Below are 27440 nucleotides of genomic sequence, written 5' to 3' on the forward strand. Positions count from 1 at the left end.
GTCAGGGTGGTTTGCTGTGATATCTGAACCTAGCAGGGTGACTTTATCATGGTTTTCCAGGAACAGCTAGAGGGCCACCTGGTAAAAGCAGCAAAAAAAAAACACCTGCCATTCTTCACAATCTTGCTAGTACCACCCCTATTCTTCCTCATCCCTTCTCAGTGCCCTCTGCCCCATAGTTCTAAAAATTGAGAAGAAAGGACACCAGAGAGTGAACACATTCACAACTTTTTGTTTTTTGCTCTTGTGGAAGTGTGCACATTCAAAAGTCCACAGCTATGAAATTTGTGTAATTTTCTCCTCCTCTTTCCCATAAATTTTGCATATACTTACTGATTCCACTTACTGTTGTGCCTTGAAATTTGCATGTATTTACTCCTTCCCCTCACTCCCTGCTCTGCCTTGAAATTTGAGTATCTTTATGGATCTTGTATATCTGACAGCTAGCAACAGACCAGTGGAGGGAAGTGCCAAGCACAAAGGGGTGTGGGAGCTGAAAGCAGCTCGTGGCTGCAGGAAAAGGAGCTTTTTCGGGTGGCTATAACTAGTAGTACCTGAAGCCTTTTTTTTTTCTTTTTTAGAAAAGGTGTTCTCTAGCAAGGCAAATGCAGAAGTAGAGGAAAAAATTGACAAGGTCATTGATGAGAGAGCATATTGGTATGCTGGGCTATATAATGGACAGGCACTCTTGCACTTGCACAAGACCCTGAAAAAACCACTTGCAAATGTATTCCCATGTTCATAAGGGCTCAAAATGTTAATTTTGTTTGGTGATCTAGTGGGTGTGGGTGTGGGTGTGGGTGGGTGTTCCCTCAGTAGCTGGCAATCCTAGCAGTCCAGTTGCAGAATGGCTGCTGATGTAGGGACTGAGGAAACAAGGATTCCACTGCAAAGGCAGTCGAATCCTTGGGGGTGAGAGTGAGAATGCCCGGATATCTGTTAATGAAGTTTCTCTATGTATTAGGAGGGGATGACAGATATTGAGAATGCATGGGTGTCTGCGTTAATTCTCTCTCTCTTCATGTCTACATTGATAGACCTAATACATACCAGAAGGCAGCCAAATAGTACCAATTTCCCCTACCATATGAAGCTGTTGTATACTGAGTCATGTCATCCATTTACCAGTACTTTCTACTTCATCCATGCCTTCAGCCTTTAAGAGAGGGGTCTTTCCCTGCCACACTATATGAAATCTTTCTCTTTTTTTAACCTAGTGATGCTGGATTGGATCCAGTACTTTTCCCATATAAAGCATGTGTTCTGCTACTGGAGTTTTATTGTCTTGGTCTTCAAGAGTAGTCTTAGATCAGTGGTGGGCAACTTGTTGGACTGCAACTCCCATCAGCCCTCACCATTGGCTATGCTAGAGCTGATTGTAGTTGCAATCTGCCAAATATTTAATCTCCAGGAAAGAGAATAGTCTGTAAATCAGCTGATAAAAAAATGCAATCCTGGTCCAAGACAAACAACATTTGGGCAGCCAGGAGAGTCCAGGTCAACTTTTTAATTGCAAATGTGCTCTTTCAAGATAGAGATAGGTTCATGTGAGAAGAATTATGCTAGCATCACATCAAAAGCTACAACAAAGGAGAATCAACATTTCTGTGATTCTTCCCATGTGTTCTTGCCCTCCCCCAATTTTCCTACATACTTAGGTTATGAAAAGAGCATAGGGAGGACCCATATCAAGCTGCTTTCTTAATTTAAGATCCACTTTTCCACATACCTGGGTGATTTAACCAATAAGGTTGCTTTGCAAAATGGAAAAATATATGTCACCAGAATGATATGTAAAGTGGGTCTAAAACTGTCCCTTAGATGGATTCGTAGTTTAAATTGTGTGTATGTTGCCAGTGTAGTTGTAGAATTGAATGGAAGCTATTCCATTCTAGAAAACAAGTCAATAGATCATCACACCTTTAATAGCAAACCCAGTGCCGCCAAGCCTACAGAAATGAAGCCAAAATGCAGCCACTGAGAAACAAAAGGTAGATACCATTGGGAATTCTGAGCTTTACAGAAGATTCCCCAAAGCTTTTCACATTGAGGAAGAAGTCATGGGTGGCTGGTTAGAACCCTGAACTGGAGTACTACTTGGGATTATACTGCATCATTTTCTTACAGATCCCACTTGTTTCCTCTGATAGCAAACTCATGTCCCTTGATGCAAAATACATCCCTCCCAAAGTAATGTTTACTACTTAGCTAATTTAAGTGAAAAATAATTAATGTTTTTTAAACTCCCAAATATTTTGACAAGGAGATACGGAATATTTAGGTATGAGTTGTGGGCCAGACGAGAAAAGAAAGATGTGGGAAATAAGTGGAAATTAACCTTTTTAAGCCCCTGAGAGTTTATAATCAGAATCCTGGAGGGGGAATTTGCGGTAGGTGCCATGAGATTAAAAGACAAAAAGAAAAGGCCCTTCTCTTTTCCCATTCTCTGACCCCACACCCTTGCTATTTAGAAATAAAATGTGCAGGTTTGGGGCTGGCAATTCCCTGTAGGAACATAGGAAGTTGCATTATTTGTCCATTTAATCAATCTAACCCAGTACTCTGATTGCGGCGCTTCTAGGCTTTCAGGAAGAAGTCTCCCTTTTAGCACAGTCTCAGAGGTATGCCTGAAAAGGTTTGCCTTTTCTTCTCTTTCTGCTAGAAGGCTTGAACAGAAAAATAAGGCTTCTGTTCCATGCTGGCTGGAACCCTAACAGGAGCACTTCTTTTAGCACAGCAATGGGCAGCCTTTTTGACCCCGAGGGCCACCTGTGGCTGTAGGACGGGGGCTGCATGCTTGTGGTAGCTGAGACTAATGGCAGTAATCTGCATGTCCAGGACCATTGTCTCTCCCCTCCACCACCACCACCCCCTCTCTCTCTCTCTCTCTCACACACACACACACACACTCCCCCATGAACGTCCCCATTCTTAAACACACTCGCAAACATTCCCTCAGTCTTAAACACTACATAATACATTATATCTCCCTACAACTGCGTATGGAGATGGGGAAGGTTTAACTCCCCCTTCCCAAGTGCTGAGATACCCTCCCACCTATCTGCCCAGCTGGGAAAACATCAATCAGCCAGGCATATGGGGAGGTGCACAACTAAAGTGAAGAGGATAGCACACACAGGTCCCTATGTGTCTTGTGCCCCATCCCACGTGTGCTTCACTCAGCTCACTCAATAGCTATTTGGTGGGCTGGCCAAAACATGATTTACCCAGGGAGGATGGCGTTCCCTTGCACCTCCTCCCAGTCACAGTCCTCTTCACTCCACCCTGGCTAATAACTGAGTGGCAAGGAGAATTTGGGCACTTGTGGCAGGCCTCTGTGTCTTCAGGGATACACTGTCACATCTTGTTACTATGTCTCATTGTATATTATTATAGCAGAATGTTTTATCTTATGTGCAAGTGCCCATATGCTTATGGATGAATTTCTAAAGTGTAGACTGAATGATATGCTCACGCTTGTTGTTCATGGCATATACAAGGCATGAAAACATTTGATTACAGTTTTCTCCTGTTTGTGTGGTTGGTAGCAGCAGTCTTTGGTGGCTACAAATACTGGATTTTTTTCAGATGCATATTAAATAATTAATGGCATTTTGCTATTTCTAAGCCACTGGTTTACACATCCCATGTATAGTACTTTTGAGAGCTCTGGTCTTACACTGGAACACGATTAGAGGCCCATTAAATTCAAGAACATTAATAAATTGAAGTTGAACCCAGAAAAGGTGGAGGAGATGCTAGTTAGAGAAATTACTAGTTTGCAGGAGATTAGTTTGCCTGTAATATATAGGGTGAGTGTAACTGTGTCTGAGGAGGTAAGGAGCCTGGATGTATCTCAGTGAAACAGGTAGAAGCTCTTGCTAAGAGTCCCTTCCTCCCCCCACACCCCTTTTTTTAATCTCCAAGGGCAGTGGCGTAGATTCTCTTTACTTTTTGATAGAAGGGATGCCACTAAAGTGACCTACGGTTAACTTCCAGGCCTCCATGGAGCTGGCTACTCGAGAAAAGAACTTTGGAAGCTTCAATTGTTGTACAATGCAGATGTCCATCTTCGGCAAAGGTGGGGATAAGGCAAGTGCATATTTAAGCTGTTCTGTACCAGTTACGCTGGTTACTATTCCAGATGCAATTCAAGATGCTGGTGTTAACCTTTAAAGCCCGTCATAACCTGGGACTGACATACTTGAAGAACCATCTCTGCAGTTTGAGATCTGACCAGTTGGCATTGCTTACTGTTTCATCCTTGGACCAAGTAAGGATTGTAGCACCTAGCAGCAAGATCTTTATGGCAAAGTCCTAAAGCGTTGGAACCTCTTATTTGAGGGCAACTAAAGTTTTCCAAACAGGGTTCCAATTTTTAAACTTCTTGGTCTAAATCAACCCTCTCCTTCCAGGGTTGATTTCTTGGTCTAAATCAACCCTCTCCTTCCAGAACTATTTTAGTTTTAGCCCACCAGTGGGAAAAATATAAGCCTGATGCAAATAGCTGAAATTTTTCTGCTGTAGGTTTCATGGCAGCTTTGGAGGGGAGAGTTAAGCTTCCCCGCCCTACCACCATATTAATGACACTGCTCCAATTAAAATTGGAATTCCCACAGCTATTTTAAAAAGCTAGAAAAAATAGGGTATTTGATGCTGGATTTCCCACACCACACATGTTTTCAGCCCTTAGCCTGCAATCCTACACAAACTTACCTGAGAGTAAGTGCCATTGAATAAAAATTATATATTTACTTATTTTTTACATATTTATACTGTCCATTTACCGGAGCTCTCTGGGCGGTTCACAACAATAACAATACAAAATGCATCATAAAATAAAGTATAAAATTAAAAAGTTTAAAACTACAATAAAACCTAACAGCAGTGCAGCAATTAAAAATACATTAACAGATAAAACAACAACAGAACTAACAGAAGAAAATGCCTGGGGAAAAAAAAAAAAAGGTCTTCACCTGGCACCAAAAGAGTTACAACGTAAGCACCAGGTGGTCCTCTCTGGGAAGCTTATTCCATAACTGTGTTTTCACAGCAGAAAAGGCCCCCTCCTTTGGTTGGGCTCCCAGAGAAGGACTGTTGAAGATAATCTTAGGGTCTGGGCAGGTACATATGGGAGGAGGTGATCCTTCAGATAACCTGGCCTCAAGCCAGGTTTAGGGCTTTGAATGTTAATACCAGCACTTTGAATTGGGTCCGGACCTTGACTGGCAACCAGTGCAGATGGGAAAGTACTGACAAAATATGACCATGCTGTTCAATCCCCCATTACCAATCTCGATGCCTACTTTGGACTAGCTGAAGTTTCCAAACTGTTTTCAAAGGCAATCTCGCTTATCAGAGTGTAGAAACTATGAACTTGATCCTTTAGTGGGAATACAACCCCTTCCAAATCAGGCTGAACATCACTTAGCTGGCCAGATGAACCTCCTACTAACAGTACCTGTGTCTTGTCTGGATTGAGTCTCAGTTTATAGGACGTCATCCAGTCTATTACCATGCACAGGCACTGATTCAGAATAGTCACTACCTCACTTGGATTTGATGAAAAGGAGAGATAGAGCTGGGTATCATCTGTATATTTTATGACACCTTAGCCCCCACTTATGAATAACCTTCCCCAGCAGTTTCGTGTAGATGTTAAAATAGCATGGGGAATAGAATAGAGCCCTGTGTAACCCCATGACCTAGATGCCATGGCACAGAGTAATAATCCCCCAGCACCATCTTATGGAATTGGCCATCCAAGTAGGATCAGAACCAATACAGTGCTGTGCCTTCAACTCCCAGCCCAGACAACCTATCCAGAAGGATACCATGGTCAATGGTATCAAAAGCCACTGAAAGGTCCAAGAGAATCAACAGGGTCACACTCCTCCTGTCCCTCTCTTGGCAAAGGTCATCCCATAAAGTGACCAATGCAGTTTCCGTTCCAAAGCCATGCCTGAAATTTGATTGAAATGGATCTAGATAATCAGTTTCATTTGAGAGTGCCTGAAGTTGTCCAGCAACCACCCATTCAAGCACCTTGCCCAGGAAAGGGATATTAGCTACCAGGCTATAGTTGTTAACATCTGTAAAGGAGAACAGATAGACTGTGCTGGGCAGAGGACAAATGGGTGATGTAGTGGGCTTGATATTGACATGTACAAATTCTAAATGCCAAAGAACCTTGGCCTGGAGGCCAAGGGAGGGGTGAAGCGGAGGTCTGAAAGGTAGTTCTGTTCTAGTATTATTATGCACCAAGTCTGAATGACAAAGAGTCCTGGCTGAACCACCTGGAAGAGGAAGGAAGGCCAGTCAGCAGTCAGCCATGCACCTCAGAGGACAAAGGGGGCGTGACACAAAGGTACCACCTGGAGGGGGGGCGAAATGAAACTAGGGAAAAGGTTTACAGCTGAGGACCCGCCCCAAACTCCTGGTCTCGTCTTTGCCAAAGCATGCGGAGAGAACCATGGCGAATGGGGCAAGGGTTAGGTAGTAGGTAGGTAATATCAGTTAAGATTTTATTGTTTTATACGTTCTTGGGTTTTTATGCTATGCCTGTTTTCAAGTCACTCTTAACTATTCTCCCCATGTATTTACCCTACTCTTAGTCTTAATAAAGTCTTCTGCTTCACAATCTGTGAGCCCTCTTTGTCTTGGCTTGGGTCCGTGCTAAATCCAGAGTTAGGAAAACCTGCTCAGTCTTTACAACATCATGCAGGTCCAGATTAGGCTTTTTCAGGAGTGGACTAATTACCACTTCTTTTAAAGTGGCTGGCACCACTCCCTCTCTCAAGGGGGAGCGTACAACCTCCTGGACCCAACCAATAGCCCCTCCTTATTAGATATAATAAACCATGAAGGGCAAGGGTGAAGTGCACAGGTGGTTGACTGGACTTTGCCAAGCACCTTGTCCACATCCTCAGCCATCAGCAACTGAAACTCATCCAATAACTCATCCAGTGGCACTCATCCTGTGCAGATATGTATAGGATTGTACTGTTAATTATAAAGTTGGAAATGCTGCTGAGGGAATTCATTGTTACACTGCTACTTATGTCACTTGTGGGTTTGTTTGTTTGTATGTTTTGTTTTTTCCTGTGGTGTTATGTTTTAATTGGTCTAAATGGTTGCAAAAATGGATAAATAACCTCAATTTTGTGTATCTTAAATTGTTTGTAAACTACAAAAGGTATGCTGCTTCTCAAATGCAGTAATTCTTTATTCAAGCTTTTCCCATTGCTACATTTTAGGCTCCAGACTTCATCACTGATATAGTCAATTTTCAGTTGTTAAGCTACTTTGGGAGATGGTGGCTCAGTGTTTACAAAGTTCACACAACTGGAAATGGAAGAGTGGTGAAAGAAACGGAATATATTTCTCATAATTTATTTTAATATATGAACTTTTTGTTGGTTCAGCTGTGGTTTATTATAATTATTAGTGATTTACCCACCTAGTGTTCCTTTTGCAAGATATATGAATACAAAGAAGCTTTGCAAATAACTTTTAAGAAAATATTAACTGAACAGAAGGCATACTGAAAGCTGTGGAGGTGTATTATTTATTTATTTACTGCATTTTTATTCTGCTCTTCAGACAGTTATTATCTCTCAAAGCAGCTCGCATCAGTTAAAAGAAAGAGAGACAGGCCTTGCCATCACATTTGCAAATTAAAATGACAAGACACACAAGGAAAAGGAAAGTGGAGGGAAAAGGAAGAGGAGGGAGTTTTTCAAGACCAGAAAACGGTGGTCAACTATAAGCAGACATTTACATGCACTTCAGGTCAGACTGGTCCTTCCTTTTTGCTGTTGTTTATTCGTTCAGTCGCTTCCGACTCTTCGTGATTTCATGGACCAGCCCACGCCAGAGCTTTCTGTCGGCTGTCGCCACCCCTAGCTCCCCCAAGGTCAAGTCTGTCACCTCCAGAATATCATCCATCCATCTTGCCCTTGGTCGGCCCCTCTTCCTTTTGCCTTCCACTTTCCCTAGCATCAGCCTCTTCTCCAGGGTATCCTGTCTTCTCATTATGTGGCCAAAGTACTTCAGTTTTGCCTTTAATACCATTCCCTCAAGTGAGCAGTCTGGCTTTATTTCCTGGAGTATGGACTGGTTTGATCTTCTTGCAGTCCACGGCACTCTCAGAATTTTCCTCCAACACCACAGTTCAAAAGCATCTATCTTCCTTCGCTCAGCTTTCCTTATGGTCCAGCTCTCGCAGCCATAGGTTACTACAGGGAATACCATTGCTTTAACTATGCGGACCTTTGTTGTCAGTGTGGTGTCTCTGCTCTTAACTATTTTATCAAGATTTGTCATTGCTCTCCTCCCAAGAAGTAAACGTCTTCTGATTTCCTGGCTGCAGTCAGCATCTGCAGTAATCTTTGCGCCCAGAAATACAAAGTCTGTCACTGCCTCCACGTTTTCTCCCTCTATTTGCCAGTTATCAATCAAGCTGATTGCCATAATCTTGGTTTTTTTGAGGTTTAACTGCAACCCAGCTTTTGCACTTTCTTCTTTCACCTTTGTCATAAGGCTCCTCAGCTCCTCCTCGCTTTCAGCCATCAAAGTGGTGTCATCTGCATATCTGAGATTGTTAATGTTTTTTCCTGCGATTTTAACTCCAGCCTTGGATTCGTCAAGCCCAGCACGTCGCATGATGTGTTCTGCATACAAGTTGAATAGATAAGGTGAGAGTATACAACCCTGCCGTACTCCTTTCCCAATCTTAAACCAGTCCGTTGTTCCGTGGTCTGTTCTTACCATTGCTACTTGTTCGTTATACAGATTCCTCAGGAGGCAGACAAGATGACTTGGTATCCCCATACCACCAAGAACTTGCCACAGTTTGTTATGAACCACACAGTCAAAGGCTTTAGAATAGTCAATAAAACAGAAATAGATGTTTTTCTGGAACTCCCTGGCTTTCTCCATTATCCAGCGGATATTGGCAATTTGGTCTCTAGTTCCTCTGCCTTTTCTAAACCCAGCTTGTACATATGTCAATTCTCGTTCCATGAATTGCTGGAGTCTACCTTGCAGGATCTTGAGCATTACCTTGCTGGCGTGTGAAATAAGTGCCACTGTCCGATAGTTTGAACATTCTTTAGTATTTCCCTTTTTTGGTATGGGGATATAAGTTGATTTTTTCCAGTCTGATGGCCATTCTTGTGTTTTCCAAATTTGCTGGCATATGGCATGCATCACCTTGACAGCATCATCTTGCAATATTTTAAACAGTTCAGCTGGGATACCGTCGTCTCCTGCTGCCTTGTTATTAGCAATTCTTCTTAAGGCCCATTCGACCTCACTCTTCAGAATGTCTGGCTCTAACTCACTGACCACACCATCTGAACTGTCCTCGATATTATTATCCTTCCTATACAGATCTTCCGTATATTCTTGCCATCTTTTCTTGATCTCTTCTGCTTCTGTTAGGTCCTTGCCATCTTTGTTTTTAATCATACCTATTTTTGCCTGGAATTTACTTCCGATGTTTCTAATTTTCTGGAAGAGGTCTCTTGTCCTTCCTATTCTATTGTCTTCTTCCACTTCCGTGCATTGCTTGTTTAAAAATAATTCCTTATCTCTTCTGGCTAACCTTTGGAATTTTGCATTTAATTGGGCATATCTCCCCCTATCACTGTTGCCTTTTGCTTTCCTTCTTTCTTGGGCTACTTCCAGTGTCTCAGCAGACAGCCATCTTGCCTTCTTGGTTTTCTTTTTCTTTGGGACGTTTTTTGTTGCCACCTCTTGGACAATGTTGCAAACTTCTGCCCATAGTTCTTCCAGGACCCTATCTACTAAATCTAGTCCCTTAAATCTATTCTTCACTTCCACTGCATATTCATTAGGAATATTAGTGAGCTCATATCTAACTGATCTGTGGGTCTTCCCTATTCTCTTTAGTTTGATTCTAAAATGTGCAATAAGAAGTTCATGATCTGAACTACAGTCAGCTCCAGGTCTTGTTTTTACTGTCTGTTTAGATGTCCGCCACCTTTGGCTGCAAAGGATGTAGTCAATCTGATTTCGGTGTTGGCCATCTGGTGAAGTCCATGTATAAAGCCTTCTTTTAGGTTGTTGGAAGAGAGTGTTTGTTATGCACAGTGAGTTGTCCTGGCAAAATTCTATCAGCTTATGTCCCACTTCATTTTGTTCTCCTAGACCATGCTTACCTGTAATTCCAGATGTCATTTGACTACCCACCTTGGTGTTCCAGTCTCCTGTAATGAAAATAACATCTCTTTTTGGTGTATTATCCAGTAGGTGCTGCAGATCCTCATAGAACTGATCTACTTCTGTTTCTTCAGCATCTGTGGTTGGGGCGTATATTTGGATCACTGTGATGTTAAATGGCTTACCCTGAATTCGAATTGAGATCATTCTATCATTTCCTTTGCTGGAGTGTCCTTCCTTGCTATGTTCTTTTTTTGAAAAGCAGTTGGTGGTTCTTGTCCCTTTGGCCAATGGATGGCACCAGAGCATTCTTTCCCCTAACTTCTGCTGGCAGGGACGGGTGAGATTGGCCTCACTTTTTGCTTGATGCTATTCCTGGGAAGCAGGCATGCAGCCTCCCAGTGGCTCTAGGCCCCCAGGCAGAATGGAAGAAGCCACAATGTTTAAATTAGAATTATCTATGAATTTGGAGGGGAGTTCTGTGATTACTAAGAATACCATAAAGGTGAGAGTCCAGCAATAATGAAATTTTTAGCAATTAGACAAAAGATAATATTCTGGTTATGAATCTGGGTTACAAAACATATAGGCATGATGACGTTGAAGGGAGCAAGGTAAAATAGAGAACATTCATCTTCATTGGACTGCTTAGTTGAGTACTGACTATAATGACCATGATTCTTTTAGGAGATGGATCATTTCAAAACCTAAATATAGGGGAAGTGGTCTCTCAGATAAAGTTACACTTGATTTAGCACTGGGTAAAGTTCCCCTTCTTGCTAAATTTAAAGGGATGTCCTTTAATAGGGTAAAACTGAACAATTTCCACCAACTTGAGCCTACTATTTTTAGGTAGCAATCCTATACTCAGGATCTTTGAACTCATTCAGACTTACATCTGAGTAGACTTGTATAGGATTGTGTTTATAATGTATTTTATATTGTTCTCTTTCCTATTTAGACAAAGGTCTAGGTTGGCATCTTCTAATAAAATATTTAAAATCTATTTTTTTAACTAGTCTTCAAGATAGTGGCTAACAACTGTAACCTTCTTGCTTTTTTGTCTCGGGGATTGATCTTTATTATTTTTATAAACTATGACTTGCATGGTAGTTCCTCTCTATGCCTATTTAATCTTTGACCTGGCTTTCCTGAGAAAGCAAACTAGGTTGTCAATTAGCACTAATTAGTATCTAGCATTTTGGAAATAAAGACAGCGTGCCAGCCATGAACAAAACTTGACTGCTTTTATATATAGCTATATAAAGTTACTATGTTATATTTGACTAGCTATAGCTTGCTTGAAAGTGGTTGTGTGTACGTATGTATATTTGTGTGCATGTGCACACTCACGCATGCATGCACTCACATACGCATGCACCAAACAGCCAGGCAAGCATTTTTGGATGTTTTTCTGTTTCATTTTTTTTCATTTTTTTTTTTGCCAGCTCATGTTTGCTGTGTGTCTGTAAATTACTCAATGTAACAACTAAATCATCTTAAGTTGCATGCATTGTCTATCAAACATTCCATTTCAAGATATATTGACACCCAAGAACAAAAATAAAAAGTATTCCAGATGTGGTCACACCATAGATTAGTATAAAGGCATTATGATACTGGCTTCATTTCTTTCCCTAATGATCCCCAATGTAAAATTTACTTTTTACATAGCAGGCACTCATTGTGTCGAACTATTCACCAGAACTTCAGGATCCTTTTCCTGGTCACTCACTGCCAGCTCATCCCCCTAAGTATATATGTGTAGTTAGGATCATTTGCCCTGATCTGAATCACTTATACTGGATTACATTGAAATGCATTTGCCATTTTAATGCCTATTGCCCCAGTTTGGAGTGAGCCAACCTAACCTCCCTGGGAAGGGAGTTGCACAACCCTGTGTTATGTGTCCCAAGCAATCTCAACTTTCCAGGAGGGTGGGACACATAACAGGGCCTCAGATGAAGAATGTAGGCTCTGGGTAGGTTTATATGGGAGGAGACAATCACTCAGGTATACCGGCCTCAACCCATGTTGAGTTTTAAAGGTATAAATGCCTTTTCACAAATTTATGATGTAACCTCGAATTGGGCTCAGAAACAAATAGGAAGTCAATGAAGCTGTTTCATTGTAGTTTATAAAATGTACACTAAAGAAATGTCTGTCCGCTGCGTTTTGCATTAGCTGTAGTTTCTGAACACTTTTTAAGGACAGACCCACATGGAGTATGGTACAGTCATCTAACATGAGGTGATTAAGGCATAGAACACTGTGGCCTTATCTGCCTTCTCCTGGACGGGACAGAGCTGGCAAACCAGTTCAAGCTAGATAAAAGCACTCCTGATCACCATCTGTCCATCCAGGAGCAGTGCTAGATCCAGGAACTTAGATTGCATTTACCCACATTTTGCCCTTGTATTTGAGCCACAGTCCTCTTCCTTTTACCAAAAGTGAAGCTGGCATCAGTATTCTCCCATTTAATAAAATATATGCTTATCAATCCTTAACTTTTAATTCTGACAACTGCACAGTTTACAGTTCATATCTTTTTTTTCTTTCAGATCACTGTGATGCATGAGCACGTCTGCACATTTATTAAAACAATGTACTAACTTCAGATCAGTCACCTCTGAGGAGGAAAAGAGACAAACTAAAAATTGTGGCAAATGGTGCATGCTCAGAAGTCTGACTCAAGTTTAGATATCAGAAACAAAGAAGAATCATCATCAAACTAACTCCACAAACAAAATCAGGTAATGCAAATGGCAGAATTGGGCATAAATTTGGATAAGAACGTTTTTGGAAGTATCCCTTAGCTGTAATGCTGCCCAAGCCAAATTCCAACTCCTCATGACTCAAAAGCTCATCAGTAATGGGGTTTTTTTTATCCTTGATCTTCAAATCTAATTATGCCATTGGGAATTGGAGGTGAAGTTCTAATAAATGTTAAGTCTGATTCTAATTTAAATTTTAGTACTCATGTACATACACATAATTACAAAATATTCACACACCATGTCCACTATAAAGGAAATACGTACTTTTTGGGGTCATGTTTCCTTTTAAAATACATGTAAGTAGCAACTCAGACTAGGCCCAAATGCTTCTGATATTTTAAAAGGTATTTGTATAAAAATGTGTGTATGTACCCTGCTAGTTGACAAAGTATGCATCTATTTTGTAAAATAATAAGCAAACCAGAAAACCCAGTGTCAAGTGGAAATCAGACTATGTTTGTCTGAAGACTTGAGGTACGTTTTTATTCAGAAGCGGAACGTGCTTTTTGTTGTTGTTGTTGTTACTTTGGCACCATGCATGAATCACATAGAATCTACTTGCAAAAAAAGCATCATTTCAAAGATCAAAGTTGAATTGTAGCTAAGATTAAGATGATGCAAAATATTGGTTCCTGCAGAAGCTTGTTAGGGAAAATGGAAAATATTTTCTGCTAGTGGTGTATTTATATGCTGTTTGATGGTGAGATTGTAATGTAATTATAAAATTTAAAAGAAGATGAGTATATGATGGATTAGGAATAGGCTTGAGTAGTTAGTTACATCTTGACATATAGTACTTTGGAAGCAGGGTTGGATTAAATGTTCTGATTCAATTTTCAGGTTAGTAGTAGTATTTTTGAGTGGGGGCAGAAGTATGTGCTGAGAAAACCCTTAATTGTAAGAAGGCTAACTTTATTTTATCCTGTTTCTTGCCATCTGTTTCATCTATCTGATGGTGCTGTTTTTCCCTTCTTAATGGCACTTCCTGAATTAGATATGTGACTGATACTAGACAATCAGGAAACGATCTACTGAACAAGATCACTACATAGTTTATTGTATTTATTTTAATATATTACATAAACCACCCTAGTGATTAAACGGCAGGCTTTAAACTTAATAAGTAAAAAATAAAATAGTAGACAAACAAATGGGGCTGTCTAACAATGTCAAACAAATCTCACTGAGGATGAATGGTTCCTGAATTAGTCACATGGATTATAATTTGCTATGTCCTGTTTTCATTGAGGGAAAACAAAGTTAATCTAGAATGAGGGCAATGCTTCATGATTTAGGAAGATAGTTTTAAAGCACTCATTAAAAATTGCTGAAAGAGGAGCATCTTCCAGTGCTGTTGAAAATGTACACGCAAAGCAATGACTATATTTGGTTTAGTAGATGATTTGAATGATTTAAAGGAGTTGAATGCTTTTAAGAAGAATGAACATGGGACTGAGTGAAACATTCTCCAATGATAACATTTGGCTTGAAATTTGGAATGGGTGAAAGGGGGTCTAAGACCAGGGGGACAGTTTTGGAAGGTAGTACAGCGGTGGTGTCTCTTCCTGGCATTTTCTGTTTACTGCCACTATCTCTGGCTATGGCAGCATTTCTGTCAGCCAGTAACCCAGAAGTCTCATCAAAATGACGCTACATCATGGCCTGTCCCTTTTCTTTATTTGTTTTTGAATAAACTACTAGGAGATGGTATAATACTTTTGCTTCTCTTGATCTTCTTCCTCATGGACATTTAAAAGCAGTGTCATCTCATTCAGCAGTGTAGTCCCAACCTTTTATTTCAGATTGCTTCCTCCAAAACCCATTAGTTTCAGGAACACTCGAAATAAAAATTGCCCTTGTGCTACAATACAATCCTAATTGTATTGTGTTTTAAACTGTTGGGTGTTTTACTGTGGTTTTAATTTTTGTGAACCGCCCAGAGAGCTTCGGCTATTGGGCGGTATAAAAATGTAATAAATAAATAAATAAATAAATAAATAAATATACTTGTCAATCCAAAAGTAAGTTCCACTGAGTTCAGTGGGATTTATTCCAAGGTACATGGTTATAAAGAGTGATGGCTTAATTATGGTTGTGCAATCAGTGTAATGGGATATTTCTCCCTTCTCCTCTTTTTAGTATTTTAAAATGTCTGCCATTTAAAAGTTAGTGCTTTCTTTTATTTTTATAAAACAACATTTTATCTGATCTTTATTTTCTTCCTTTTCTAGATTGGGGTCTGACGCAGAGTCTTACCCCGTGTCCAGTTTGCCTTACAATGAGGAGGCTGTGAGGGGTGGGGGGGAAGGGGGGAACACCATTGGAATTCAGCCAGTGGTGCCACCAGCCGGGGGAGGGTCTTATGAGGCGTTTTAGCCTGCAGGCTCCTCCCTATGGCCTTTTCTGAGGCACCGTTTCAGTGACAGGTGAAACCTGAGGCTTCCTGCTCAGGGTTTGCAGCCCCAGTGGGAACAACTCACCTCACTCACCCAGGATGAGGTGACAAGAGTAATCCTGAAGGGTGGCGATATTACAGATGCCACTCAACAAGCATAGAATGTTCCACCTAATATATTGCCTGGCTAGTTGCCAGCATAGATTAGTTGTCTGCTCAGGTCCCCACTCCCCTTCACAGGTTTTCAATAAAATTTGGCTCAGGTTTATAACCATATTCTTACATTTCATATTTCTACCCCTCCTTTTGCCCACAACTGCTACATAAACCTGGATAGTTAGTCCACTTTTTAAAAAGATGTTACTTTTTACAACAGTTAGAAGACTTTGTCATTAAAGACTATTTGTTCAGCAAAGGAAAAGTAGGCTTGCAGTGAATTATATGCATGTATTTTCCTGTGAGACAAAACCATTTTAGGACATTTTTGCTTTGAAGAAATTCTTTTGATTCTTAATCAGTATGTGCAATGAATGAATATTTTTGAGAAGGAAGCATTTTAGACATGAAACCTAAGATTTTATATTGGGGTGAGTTTATGTGGAGGAATAATGTTACCACTGTTTTTAAGCTAAATCTTAGTGCTTACACAAGAATGGTTATTATTCTCTATCTAGTCACAAACAAGTGCTATTTCAGTATGATGTGGCCTACTTCTTTCATTTGGTTTTGCTTCTCAGTACTACGTAGTATTTTTCCTGGCACAAAATAATAGTGAAATGATTATCTTAATGGTCTTCTATAGGCAAAAGAAAGAAACCCCAATAATGGTCCTGTTTTAAAGATGTTTTAAAGATGTTGCTTCTGAAATGACTACCAAAACTATACATAAGATGTTTTGAGACTGAATCATGTTTTCCAGAGGGTAATCTCTATTAAGAATTACGAGGGCATATGCTTGGATAGATACTTTTTTCCTTCAAATAAACACTTGCTTCTAAAAAAAAGAAGAAGTACATTCATGATTGTTAAAGCTATCAAAACCCAGTCAGTTCTTCATTCACTTTGTGAAGAGGATTTAGGGTTAGATTTAGAGCTGCAGCCTGGAGCAGCAGGAGATGAGTGTCCCTTTGCCCTGAACCTTTGATCCACTTCAACAATAGTATTACTACAGTCCACGATTAGAGGACTAGACAATCTATCTGGCTCCCAATTGCAGACAGAGTATGCAAGAAAGAAAAGCAATCCTCACGAATTCACACAGTCCTTTCCTCTCTATGAACTCCCAAACCAGCTCATACTCTCAGTGGGTCTCTAGTTTCTCCTGAAACTTATAAACAATGGGAGACATTTTTACTTACTAGTGTCTTTCAGATGTTGCCGCTTTGATGGCTCCCCTCCAGCTTAGGATATCAGTGGAGTGGGAGCAAACAAGTGATTTAGAAAAAGAGGTAAATTAACTGAAACATGAGAGCAAGAAATTACCTCTCTTCATTCATAGGAACCAGATATTTCTTTCCCACTGCTCCTAAGAAAATTTGGAAACTAACAGGGAGGGACACATGCTGGAATGTTTAGGCTTTTTCTTTAAAGAAAATACCTCCTCTTTGTAGGTGCTCCCTTGGCACCTTCCTTCATGAAATTTCAGCACCAGGTTTATATTTTATATTTTCTCAAACCCTTTAATGTTCTTATGTCCAGGTCTTATGGAGGGTGGTGGTGGGGGGGGGTTTGTCACTTCTTTTATGTTGCTTTTATGTTTTTGTTGGCCATTTTTCTTGTACATATTTTAATTTGTTTTTTATTCTTGTTATATGCCTCCCTGAACACCTGAGAACTTGATTATAGGGTGGCATATACATGCCTCGTCAATAAATAAAATTCTGTCCTGCAAGCATCCAGACTGTCACAGTGATGAGTAAAATCACACCTTCTTTGTGAATAGGTGCACTTCCCCCCTTTAAACCATTACATCAAATGGAGTATGAATAAAGATATGCAGGGGCAAAAAACCAAGGATGGGGAAAAGAAATGAGAACCCCCAGATGGAGTTATATGTGAGTTTTAGCAAATATTTATTGACTTAATAGTTACAAAATTGTATAGGCCTATATCCTGTTTGATTACTGACAATAAGAGACTGCCAGTGAAATTGAAAACCAGCAGCCCCTGTGTGCATAAATGCTTTGCACATGTGTATGAGCCACTTTGGATTACACAAATAGAACTGCAGATTGAGGAGGGAGATTATTGAGTTACTTTAGACAAAAGATTATGGCAGTACAACTTCTTTCTTTAACATAAGCTATTTTTCTCTTAGTTTGATGCTGCTTTCTAAACATTGCATTATTTAAAAAGTAAAAGGTTTTTTTTAAAATAAAAACTGCACTATATAAGGAGAAGCACTGTATTTTCTGGTAAGTGTGCTAAAATCCCTGAAGCTTTGATCAAATGCCAGCTGTTACATCAGTCCTGTTTGTAATCTTGCTTCCTGATCTGTGACCTTGACCTTGTACTGTGTCTGTATGTCAAATCTATTTTAGCGATGGGCAATCCATAGAATTCTTAGTGCAACCTTACACAATTGTTCAAAGGAATTTTAAAGATGAAAACAATAATTTCATTTCCATTATTTATCCAATTATCTTAAAGTCATTTTAAAGCATATTACAGTTTAAACAATTGCATCTTTTTAACAAGGATTTTAAAATCAGCATTATTTGTCAGTAATGGAACCAGTTCAGTCCTTCTCCAGCTCTCAAATTCTGATAAATAGCTGGATTTAACTTGGATATATTTATTTCTGTATTAAATTTATGTGTACCCTACTAGTCACAGTTTAGCACTGAAGTTAAATAAACGCCTAGTTAAGCTTGGACAGGGACTATGCTGCAACATTGAAATATTATTATTATTATTATTTATTTATTTATATAGCACCATCAATGTACATGGTGCTGTACAGAGTAAAACAATAAATAGCAAGACTCTGCCGAGTCAAAATACTTTGACTACCAAAATACTTTTCCTGGTACTCCAAAATTATTCAGTTCAAAAATACATAGAAAACAATAAAATTGATCAATTTAAATAATTGTAGAATTGTATGAATGTGGGAAAATGTGTATTTTCCAAATTGTAATACTTGCTTAAAGCAGAGGTGCACAACTTACAGCTCATGGGTCACATGTAGCCCTGGAGACCTGTTGTGCAGGGGGGGGGGGCACCCGCATTTCTTTCTCCAATACCCACACACATGCATTCCAAATAGGGTTGTTGGGAGGGGGAAGAGCCAAAGCTTTGTCCTCCCCTCAGCAACCTAAGAGCAATCCGCCTGATTGCTGCTTGATGCTGAAGTAGTGATGCTGGTGGCAGTTGCTGGGAGGGGGAAGAGACTAAAGCTTTTTCCTCCAGCAACTCAGAAGCAGCCTACCTCTCCATCAGCACTCTTTCACCAAATTACAAGTTAAACCAACAGCACAGACTGCCAGCATAGATCTGCCCTTTACAGTAGCTTTCCCAAGACAAAACAACAAGACAGAATAACAGCAAGCTGAATATGAGCCAGCAGTGTGATGTGGCTGCAAAAAAAAAAGCAAATGCTATTTTGGCCTGCATTAAAAGAAGTATAATTTGCAAATCGCACAAGGTACTGGTTCCCCTCTATTCAGCACTGTTTAGGCCTCATCTTGAGCATTGTGTCCAGTTTTGGGCACCACACTCCAAGAAGGAGCGTGTTCAGAGGAGAGTAACGAGGATGTTCAGAGGTCTGGAAACAAAGCCCTATGAAGTGAGACTGAAAGAACTGGTCATGTTTAACCTGGAGACGAGAAGACTGAGGGGAGACATGATAGCACTTTTCAAATACTTGAAAGGTTGTCACACAGAGGAGGGCCAGGATCTCTTCTCTGTCATCCCAGAGTTCAGGACACAGAATAATGGGCTCAAGTTACAGGAAGCCAAATTCTGGCTGGACATCAAGAAAAACTTCCTGACTGTTAGAGCAGTACAACAATGGAATGAATTACCTAGGGAAGTTGTAGCCTCTCCCACACTAGAGGCCTTAAAGAGGCAGCTTGTCAGCCATCTGTCAGGTATGCTTTAAGGTGGATTCCTGCATTGAACAGGGGGTTGGACTCGATGGCGTTATAGGACCCTTCCAACTCTACTATTCTATGATTCTATGGTAAGATAAAACATAGCACATCAGTTAAGCATTAAGAACATGGTACAGCACCCTCAAGTGCTTGGAGGTGTTTATATATGAGCTCTTGAAAGAAATGATTCTCTTTATCTTCCCAGCTCAGTAGTCCCTTGCCCATATTGTGGTAGCAATCCACAAATAGAAACATTTTCTGCAGATAAATCACTTTTCACTAGACTGGGGCACTAAAATTATTATTATTAGTAGTAGTAGTATATTTGTATCCCACCTTTTGCCCAATACTGGGCCTCAAGGCAGTCTTACAAAATTTAAAACATATACATTTAAAACCTAGGAAAAGAAATGTACAAAAAAATTACAATATTAAAACATTAAAAGTACCCTTACAGTAAAGGCATTTGGATAGATATTCATGTTTTTCTTACTGCTGATTTAGATTTGTAAATAAGGAAACCCTGAAGTAAGATACAATCAGAATAATTTCTGATGATAGTCTTATTGGAACAACTATGTTGGCAAAATAGAGCAACACCTTTCAAGTTGCAGGCCCGTCTTCATCTAATAGTCACTGGTTATATGAACATTTTTTTCTTACAGTAATACGGTAATGACAACTATACAGTTTTATAGTCTTGATATACATGTGAAATACTTGAAAATGGAAGTTCACTTTTAAAATCTGTATGTTCATTAAAAGATGTCTATCATATTACCAACCCTTGTTGCTTTGTATATCCCATTTAAGACAATAGCTGACTTTGCATTGATTTTAAGTTTCCTAACTCGGAATGGCTTGAATTGGAATTAGATTGTTCTAATGCCATAAATAACATGACCGTATGATTTTTAATTATATTTTTAACCATAGCATGGTCATACTAGTCTATATTTAGTTTTAATGTCCCCTACCCCTATTGGTTTTTCCCTCCCTCCCCTGTCTGTTACGGTGATTTTAGATTGTAAGCCATATGGCAGATTGTCTTGTTTTGTTTTATTCTGTACAGTGCCATGAAAATTGATGGCGCTTTATAAATAAATATTATTAATAATATTAATATCATTACTTGTATTGTTTCATTTAATATCTGTTTTTGTATAATTAAGATAAATTACACCAATGAAAAATCCTCTGCATGGGATCTTTCTTTGTAAGTTGAGAAACTTGGAAGGCAGCCATAATTCTGAGGATTGTCTGAGATTCAGACTGCTATCACTGAAATTTAACTCTTTTATAGCTGATTTAATTCGCAAGTCACCAACTATTTCATAGTAATATGCCCGTTTTAGTAGGGGTGGTAGTTTAGAATTAGTAAAATGAATGTAGCACTGTTTAGTACCAATGCCATGCATAGAATAGAATTGTGTGGAAACATAATACCATATTAGCCCTGTTCAAGAGTTAAACCTAACAGTTATCTAACATATTAAAGGGGCCATGTCAAGTAGCTCACACATATTAAGTAATCCTTTCTCCCGCATGCATGCTTGTAGTACAAATTGGGATTCCAGTCACATGGAACTCTGTGCATACAGCTACCGTATTTCTTCGATTCTAAGACGCACTTTTTCCCCTCAATAAGCAGCTCTAAAAATGGGGTGCGCCTTAGAATCGATGGCGTCTTAGAATCGAAGAAATACGGTAATAATCGCCTCTAACCCTTCCCCGCACAGCAACATACATTTGCAAGAGAGATAAAAGGAAGAAAAAAGGGGAGCGGCTTAATCCTTAGCCCCCGCCTCAGGGCAATCACAGCAAGCAAGCAACAGTTTGTTGGTGTGGGGTTAAGCACACACCACTTCCCACGTCCTCTGGAGAAAAAGGGTGGGGGTGGGGAGACAGCAGCAGCAACCATCTACCGCCCTTTGTGCCCTGCCTGCTCTGTCTCACCTGTGAACTGCAGTTGCACTGACCTTCCCGGCTCACCGGAGCCGGCGCGAGAGGGGAAGCAAGAGAGCAAAAGCCTGGCGCGAGGCCCCAGCCAAATGGGCGGGGCGCGAACCCTCCGGCAACCCAGAATTGGAGAGAGAGAGAGAGAGAGAGAGAGAGAGAGATCGGATGGGATCGCAAAACAAAACACGCGCACACACACACAAATCCTGTCTCGGTAGAAATAGCAGAGGAGGCCACGAGATGAGGAGCCGCTGTCGCCTCTTTCCAAGAGAGGGGGCGAGAGAAGGTCTCGAGCACGTGACGGTCCTCGGACGGCGCCTACTGCTCTGTGCTCCAGCCGCTCTCCCCACCCTGCACGCAATCGTGCAGGGGCGGGCTCGGCGCTTTTGGGAGAGATTAGCATGGGGAAATTGGGCTGTATGTTACCGTCCTTTTTCTGTAAGGCTAGAGTAGGGAAGTGGTTGTGAGGAATGCTTAAGGAGGAAGCCAGTTATGTTGGTAAAGTGTGTGTCTTTGTTCGTATTTCTTCGATTCTAAGATGCCCTTTTTTCTCAAATAAACATCTATAAAAATGGGGTGCGCCTTAGAATCGATGCCGTCTTAGAATCGAAGAAATATGATATATATTCAGGTGCTCCCTCTGCAAACATTCACTTTGTAAACATGAACACCAGTGGAGGGTGGGTGTAACTTCTGAGAAGGCCCACTTTTGTAATATTACGTGGCAACATTCTGTTGGTTGTGGAACAACCAATAAGACCTCATCTGAGCATCTCAAGGGTTGATTGCGTATATATAGGGGAAGGCAGTCTGTTTGGTATCCCGGTCTGGAGTTATTCAGGGCTTTGCATGCCAACAGCAGAACTTTGAACATAGCTTGATTGCTAATAGGCGGTACTTCAAATATAGCTGTAATATATAGAGATATGTGCCCCTGAACATCCTACCTGCTGCATTCTGCACTAGCTGGAGGTTCCAAACCAGTTGCAAGACAGCCCCACATAGTGCTCATTACAGTAGTCTAGTGCATGACCATAGTGCCTACACTATATCTATCCAGGAGAAGAAGTATTTATCAACTGAGATTGATAACTGGAGCTCCAGGCTACTAATGTTAACTGGGCCTCCAGTGACAAGGATGGATCCAAGAGCATCCCCAGACTACTTACCTGTTCTTTCAAAGGGTATACAACCCTATATAGAACAGGTAAACATCTCAATTCCTGTGCCTGGGAACTCACCCATATGTTCCTGTCTTATCAGTATTCAGTTTCAGTTCATTAACCCTCATCCTGCCCATAATTGCATCCAAACACTGGATCAGAACGTGCATGGCTTCTCCTAATTCAGATGATACAGAGAAATAGAATTGGGTGTCATCAGCATACTGATGACACCTTCTTTCAAATGACAGCTCACAGCAGCTTCATATAGATGATAACAACATTGGGGACAAAATACTGCCCTGTGATACCCCACAATCACCCAATTCTACTCTCTGGAACCCGTAAGTAAGAGCCAACACATCATAAAATTCTGCTGCAAGTCATGGAGATAGGCCAGGAGGAAACCATGGTTAGTGGTGGCAAAAGCTACTGAGAAATCAAGAAATAACTGGTTGCGTTCTCCCTCTCCTGAATAAGGTCAGGGCACTCAAGGCTGATTCTGTGTTGAAACTGGGCCTGAACCCAAACTAGAATGGGTCAAGGTAATCAGTTTTATTCAAGAACACCTGCAACTGAAATGCTGTCCTCTCTCCTTGGACCCAAAAGGAGTTGTTATGATTGAATGATCATTAGTATAAATCCCTGGTTCCAGGGAATTTTCTTCTTCTTCAAGAGTAGTCACACCATGTTTTCCTTCAAGGCAGCAGGGCCCAAACCTTCATACAACGATGTGCTTACCACTTGCCTGATCTAGCTTGAAACAGCTAATTTGAAGAAACTATGAAGGGCAAGGGCAAGAGAGTATGGTGGGTTGCACAGATGCAAGCATCGTGTCCACATCTTCACTCTTCAAAAACTGAAACTGATTCCTCAAAACACGACAAGACAATGCTCTGGATATATCAACAGACACAGTATCAATAATGGCATTCAAGTTGGCATGAAACTGCCTTGAATACCCTTCTTTGGAAAAAAGGCAAGATATAAATTAAATTTTAAAACTCAGGAAAATTCAGTTGGATAATTACTCAAGTACATGATGCTGGTGGCAGAGTAGATACAATTATGTGCTCTTACTCATATTCAGTCACCTTCAAGATCAGTGTTGTTCCATATTCCAATCTATATTATGGTCTAGAGCTCCCTGATAAACCAAGGAGTCATGTAAACTCCACAGTGCCAAAGAGAACACTCAGGAGTGATTGTGGCAATGACCTGTCGCATCTCGCCATTCACAGAGCATCAAGGTCCTCCTACTACTACAAAATCCATCGGATTCTTTATGTCTCTGCCTTAATGGTTCTCCCACCTCTGCAAGAAGGGACCGTCACTGTGAAACCAACTTCACCAGGAATTGTTCTCACAATAACAATGGGATGTTTTCCACCCCAATATCCATGCCACCTCCTCACACTTCCAAGGTGAAGGTCAAATCTCATGTATACCCTGCCCTATGTGTCAGGCCAATGACAAATTGAGAAAGTCCCATGATTGTGATGGACGTCATGAAATCACAAGCCAGCCCTGTTAAGGCCCTGTTAAGCTCCCCAAGGCAAGAGTCCTAAGGTTTTACAAAACTACAGATAAGACCACTTCAGCCAGCTTATTCAGGGAGGACAATAGGCTGTGGCGCAAACCCCTTTGGCCTAACGCCATCATCCCAGGGTGGAGGGGTTTCCTGGTAAGCAAGATGGAACTTCTATGGATCATGGAGGGAGCGACCTGCTGCTAAACTGAATAACCAGGCAGGCAAAGCTGAGTTAAATCTAGACTGCCCAGTTCACCTTTCCAGATCTCTGTAGTGCACACTAGGTCTGCTCCGTAATCCATGATCATACCATGGATGAGGTAGATCTTATTATGGACCAACCAAGACAGCATTACAAACACTACCATTAGAGTCCACACTTGTGACCAAGGAAGCAGATGTAGCTCAACCTGGACCTATAAAACCTCATCTTTGGGGCCTATGCTTGAATCTGAGCAAATAATCTAGTGAGACGAATCTCATCCTGTTTAACTCCTCCACATGCTACCTCTAGAACCTGACCTGGTACCTGGTCCAACTCCTCATTAGTGACCTGATTGTTTGCCTGCCTCAGATCATAGTTTCCTTTGATTCCCACCTGGCAGATGTCTTTCAGGTTCTGACCCTTCATTAGTTGGGCTGCCAACTTTCAGCAAACCCTGTCCCCCATGCTCTCATCTTTCTCCTCCCTCAATTCCCACAGTAGAAAAAAACTCATCAGGGTCTGTTCTTAGAGAGGATAGAAAACAAGTACCATTTTGTCATAGCCAGCAGCTGCCTTATAATAATAGCTAAGAGGAGAGTAGTTTCCTTTGTTTATCAATTAACACATGTCTTAGGAAATCAAATATGCTTTATACACCTTGATGTTTGATTTTTTTTCAAACTATAAATATATGAGCATTCCTTTATATTCTCAAATCCCTTATAGAATAAATCTCAGTTGGTTGCAAAAGGCACTGTATTAGATGTGAGTAGCATGCTCTGGCTAAGATTCAAACTAACACCGGACTTCAGCCAAAATCCAAAAGATTAGCAGGGAAATCCAAGCAGGGTAATTGTAAGTAGATCCTTAACACTTCTTCCATACATATTGGTTCTTTACCTGAATGAATTGACATTACCTCATGGTCTACTACCTTTTTTCATTTCATATTTTCCTATGTTTTTAAAAAGCAGTTGTCACATATATGTTTTTAGTAATTGTGCAATATCAAATGTTCATTTAGAATTAACCTGCCCCCTTTCTTGCACTTTGTACTGAGTGACCCTTCTCTGTCTAGACAGAAGATAAATGTCTGTATATATTTTGGGACCTTCTACCCATTTATCTTGAAAACACATCTGAAATTAAGTAATGCAGGTTTCCTCGACATTTTTAAACTAGAATATTTTCTGCTGCTCTAAATCAATGGAAATCTGATTTAGCATGTCTGTTTGACTTACATTTAATAAACAATTTTTTTTAAGTATGTTATGTTAATTTTACATGCTGAAAAGACAAGTCCAACAATCTTAATAAATACTAAACAAAAAGTTAAGGATATGTATACGGTAAAACAATAGTATTTAATGTACGAGTATAAAGTTAAGATAAACAATAAAGTTGCATTAAAAGCGCAATAGCATATTGTACAAAAACAGATGTCTAGCAGAAACAACGTTGAATAAAAAGGCCAAACGCGTTTCAACACAAAGTCTTCGTCAGTGGCCAATGTGGGCTGCTGTATGCTCCCTGGAGATTTAATTGGGCTGACTTTACAATTCCCACAATTATGTGGTAGAGGGTGTCACTCCCATTTGAAAACAATCTCACTGCCTGCACCCTGACATGTTGATTGGTCAGCCAGGCTCTGATGAGTGAGACAAGCCCAAGGCTTCCTTTCAAAATGTCCTTTCCCATTCCTGAATGAGCAGAAGTTTGGCCCTGTGTCTGCTGGACGGTTATGTCTCCAGATGTCCAACAGTCTCAGAGACACACCTCCACTTCCCTACACTGATTCTGGGTGGTAGGGGCATAGCAGACATTTGTCTCTGTGCCTGAAGGGAAGGAGGAGCTTCCAGCAGCCCAACAGGTAGAGTCAGAGAAGCTGGTACACATCCACTCCTCACTAGTTCTGAGTTGGTGAGGGCAGCAGAGGTCCCTCACTTAGATGCAGCATGAAGTCAAGAATAAGACCTTACATCCTGATAACTACCAAGGCCCGCCAAAATTTGTTGATCTTTTTGTATAAAATACCTGGAAAGAGTTCTAATAGCCAAAATAGTTGAACTGAAATATTTAATTATACGTAGAAATCAATAAACCACACTTATAATACATGTCTAGAAGTAAGTGCCATTGAGTTCAGTGAGGTAAATGTGTACAGGATTGGGGTCTTAGTGTAGCTTAAATATATTCAAATGAATTGAAGGCTTTATGTTGAAATTATTTTATTGGAATATTCGTAAATATTTTACTATATGACAACTGAATAGCATATACTTTTTTTACATTATTTAGTTTTTAACAGGAGAATCCTAGGCATGTTTACTTAGAAGGAAGTGGTATTGAGCTCAAGGAGCCTACTGCCTAGTACGTGCATTTGGGGTTGCAGCCTGGGGATGGGAAGAAAAAAAGAAGTCTAAAAAGTATTAGGATATGAATTTTAGTAGGACTAAAGTGCTGTATTTATAAATATATGTGCTTCCTCGTGACAGTCACCTGAAAAAATAATAATTCCAAGTTTGATTTTAGAGTTGACTAATATTGATCCATTTCAGCCTAGTTTAACTTATATTACATTTGGTCATTATGTTACTAGACAATTTTATGAAACAGTGCATTTCTAAAAGCAGAAAACAATAAACAGAAAAGTATAGTACTGGAATAATTTTCCACCCCACATCACTGAGGTGACTATAATTAGTTCCGTTTATCTTGGGTTTTCTTAGGGCCTTTTTATTTTCATATTTGGTTCTGCAAACAAGTTATGGTTCAGATATTAGTTTTCAAGTAAGTGATGTTTCAAAGCAATAGCATGTACTACCGAGGTTTTTCAGTTATCTGTTTATATTTCTTGGAAAGAAAAGAATAGTTCTTCTCCATGTCGTCAGTTCTGTGGTCATGTCAATCTTCTGTTTCTTAAAGCTTCAAAATATTGCCCATATTTGATAAAATGATAAAGATCAATTCTGCTTTAGCTGCAAATGCTTTCAGATCATTAAATGTTACGCTTATATTTAAAATACACATACATGTGAGAGAGAGAGATTATGCAGAGCTCTGTAAAAATACACGGTGCAGCAGAAATATTGAAAGAAATAACTTTGGGAGATCCCTACTTTGTGAACTTA

The 27440-nt window shown here is 40.2% G+C and overlaps 1 protein-coding gene and 1 pseudogene across 1 annotated transcript in view; one reads left to right on the plus strand and one right to left on the minus strand.

Annotated features, from left to right (window-relative positions):
• Positions 1–4070, minus strand: part of LOC134399616 (actin-like protein 9) — a 45992-nt pseudogene extending 41922 nt beyond the window's left edge.
• Positions 1–27440, plus strand: part of NRIP1 (nuclear receptor interacting protein 1) — a 95590-nt gene that overhangs the window by 56226 nt on the left and 11924 nt on the right. The window contains exon 2 of the mRNA XM_063126754.1: positions 12747–12938. The gene's annotated coding sequence lies outside the window, so the exon portion shown is untranslated. The remainder of the gene's footprint in view (positions 1–12746; positions 12939–27440) is intronic.

This window comes from Elgaria multicarinata, chromosome 5 (genome assembly GCF_023053635.1).
Source record: "Elgaria multicarinata webbii isolate HBS135686 ecotype San Diego chromosome 5, rElgMul1.1.pri, whole genome shotgun sequence".
Classification (NCBI taxonomy): Eukaryota; Metazoa; Chordata; class Lepidosauria; order Squamata; family Anguidae; genus Elgaria; species Elgaria multicarinata.